Here is a 3,582-nt window from a genome sequence, read left to right as displayed (position 1 = left end):
CATGGTCCTTCTATACCTAATGTATTCAGACCTTTTATCATGAAGGGCTGTTGGGTCTTATTAAATGCTTTTTCTGAATCTGTTGAGATTATCATATGATTTTTTCCTTCATTCTGTTGATGTAATGTATTATGTTTATTGATTTGTGTATTTTGAACCATCCATGCATGACTGGAAAGAAACCAGCTCCATCATGGTGTGTGATGTATTTGATGTGCTGTTGAGTTTGGTTGCTAGTATTTTATTGAGAATTTTTGCATTTATGTTCATCAGCAATGTTGATCAATAATTTTTGTTGTTGTTGTCTTTCCTTTATATTTGATAAAAGGGTAATGCTGTTCTGGGGGGAAGACGGCTAGCATCTCTTTGGAGGGTTCTTCTGCCCAGAGGAATCCAAGCCACCCTAAATAGCCACCCTAAGTCTTGACATCTCAAATAATTAAGCCACCCAAAATCTTAATATCTCAAATAATTAACAAGTAATAAAACACTAACACTCAGAAATATATTTACAAAAGCAAAGCCCCTGATTGATCTAGTCGACATGGGTTCTTGAACTAGACAAAGACAAAATGGCTCTGGTGGTTTATTTAAGGGGGTACATCAAAGCCAGGAGTAAGGTTTCAAGGGCAGAGTCTTGCTTTGTGATATTTTGCAGTCAGCAGGTTGATTGACATCTTAGCAGGTCACACCCCTGTCAGGTGCTATGCTCCTAAGGGCAGAGCTTGAGGGGGAAGTTCACCTGCATCAGGGGGTCAGTCCCTGTGCGGAGTGCCCCAAGGAGTTCCCAGTGCCAGACTTATCCCCTCAGGAGGCTACAGTGCACAACACAGTCCACACACAGCCCACAGATAGCTCGTGACATTGCTGGTCTCGTAGAATATGTTTGGAGGGTTTTCTCCCTTTCATTGGAGTAGTTTGAGAATAATTGACCTTAGTTATTCTTTATCAGTTTCGTAAAATTGAGCAGTGAAGTCATCTGGTCCTGAGTTTTTGTGGTTGGTGGTTTGTTTGTTTTTGTATGCTGGGATTGAACTTAGTCCTTATACAGGCCAGGAAAACACTCTACCCATGTATCTCCAGCCCCTTAGTTCTGGGTTTTTGTTTATTGGAACATTGATTGTTATTGGTTCAATTTCATTACTTATTATTGATCTACTCATATCTTCATGATTCACTTTTGGTAGGTCCTATATGTCCAGAAATTTCTTCATTTCTTCTAGATTTTCCAATGTGGTGGCATATAGTTTTTTTAAAAAAATAATTCCTAATTATTCCCTGTATTTCTGTGCTATCAGTTGTAATGTCTCCTTTTTCATCTCTAATATTTTTATTTAAGCCTTCTCTTTTCTTAATTAGTCTAGCTAAAGGTTTGTCAATTGTGTCTATCTTTTCACAAAACCAACTCTGTTTCATTAATCTCTAGTTTTTTTTAAGGTCTCTATTTCATGTATTTCTGCTATGACAATTATTATTTCTCTTCTGATAATTTTGGGTTTGGTTTGTTCTTGAGATGTATCATTAAGTTACTTATTTGAAATTTTTCTATTTTTTTTAATATATAGGCACTCACTGATATTAACTTTTCCTCTTTGTCCTGATTTTGCTCCATCCCTAAGTTTGGGTATGTTGTGTTTCCATTTTCATTTGTTTCAAGAAATTTTTATATTTCCTTCTGACTTCCTCAATCACCTACTTTTGTTCAAAAGCGCATTACTCAGCAGGTGTGATGTCCTGTGTCTATAATCCATACACTTAGGAGGCTGAGGCAGGAGAATCATAAGTTAAGGCCAGCCAGACTCAGCAATTTAGCAAGACACTCAGCAACTTAGAGAGACCCTGTCTCAAAAAATAAAAAGGACTGGGGATGTAGCTCAGTAGTAAAGTGACCTGGGTTAAATCACCAGTACTCCCCACCCCCCCAAAAGTAAGTTGGTCAGTGTCCATATATTTGTATAATTTCTAAAATTTCTTTTGTTGTTGACTTCTAGTTTTATTCCATTGTGATCAGAAAGTATACAGGATATGATTTCAGGTTTTAAAATTTATTAATAAAATTTCTTTTTGTTGTTGACTACTAGTTTCATTCTGTTGTGGTTAGAAAGGATACAGGATATAATTTCAGTTTTTTAAATTTATTAATACTTGTTTTGTGTCTATTTTAAAGTTACATAGGCTGATGAAAAGACTATTTATTCTGTGGCTATTGGATGGGATGTTCTGTAAATGTCTACTATAATGTAAATAAATGTGATCTATAATATAATTTAAATCTGATGTTTGTTTATATATACATATTTTGGTCTGGATGATCTGTCCATTGATGAAAGTCAAGTATTAATATTTTCCACTATTATTATATTGCAGTCTCTCTCTCTCTTTAGAACTAATAGTGTTTGCTTTATAAAATTAAATGCTCTGGCATTGGGTACATGTAGATTTGCAATTATCATAGCTTTTGATGAACTGATCCCTTGATTATTATGTAGTGATCCTCTTTGTCTCTTCTGACAGTTTGGTCTTGAAGTCTGTTTTGTCATGTGTGAAGCTACTCCTGCTTGCTCTTGATTTTCATTTTCTTTTTTTGCAGTAGTGGGAATTGAACCCAGCAGCACTCTACCATTGAGCTACACCCCCAGCCCTTTTTATTTTTTGTTTTGAGACAGGGTCTCACTGATTTGCTCAGGGTGGTCTCAAACCTGCAATTCTCCTGACTCGACTTCCCGAGTTGCTGGGATTACAAGATTATGCTGCCACACCCAGCTTGTATTTTTTAATTAGAAGATTAGTGCATTTACATTCAAGGTTATTATTGAAAGTTAAGGACTTATTTCTGTTGTTTCATTGATTTTTTTCTGGTTGTTTTGAATATTTTTTCTTCCTTTCTTGTTCATCTGTAGGGTGTGATGGTTTATAGTATTGATAATGTTTTATTATTTCCTGTTTCTCTTTTGTGTATCTATTCTTCTAGGGGATTTATACTTTCACATGCTATATGTATTATCTTTCTTTCACTTTTGGATATAGGACTCCCTTAAGCAACTTTTGTAGGGCTGTTCTGGTGGTCATGAATTCCCTAAATTTTTGCTTATCTTGGAAGGTCTTTATTTCTCCTTCCTTTCTGAAGGGTAGCCTTGCTGGATATAATAATTATGGTTGTTGATTTTCTTTTGGGACTTAGAAGACATCATTCTATTCCATTCTGGACTATAGAAGGGTTTTTGTTAAGATATCTGCTGTTAATCTAATGAGGTTGCCCTTAAATATGACTTGGTGTTTTTTTTGTTGTTGTTACAGAGTTAAAAATTCTTTGTCTTACACTTCTGACAGTAATATGCCATAGTGCAGATCTTTTCCAGTCGTGTCTATTTGTAGTTCTTTAAGCCTCCTGTACATGGATGGCCATGTCTTTTCCAAGAATATGGAGGTTTACACTATTATTTCATTGAATAAGTTTTCTATGTCCTTAGCCTTTATTTCTTTACCTTCAGATATTCCAGTGCTGTGGGTGTTTGTCTAAGGGTGTCCCCCAAACCTGGAACACCCTCTTCATTTTTTCTTTCAGGTTTTCTTTTTGCCTGA

This window comes from Marmota monax, unplaced genomic scaffold, assembly GCF_021218885.2.
Source record: "Marmota monax isolate L192 unplaced genomic scaffold, Marmota_monax_Labrador192_F-V1.1 WCK01_AAM20220418_F8-fsc00108, whole genome shotgun sequence".
Classification (NCBI taxonomy): domain Eukaryota; kingdom Metazoa; phylum Chordata; class Mammalia; order Rodentia; family Sciuridae; genus Marmota; species Marmota monax.
The sequence above is the reverse complement of the archived record's forward strand: the minus strand, read 5'-3'. Positions refer to the sequence as shown.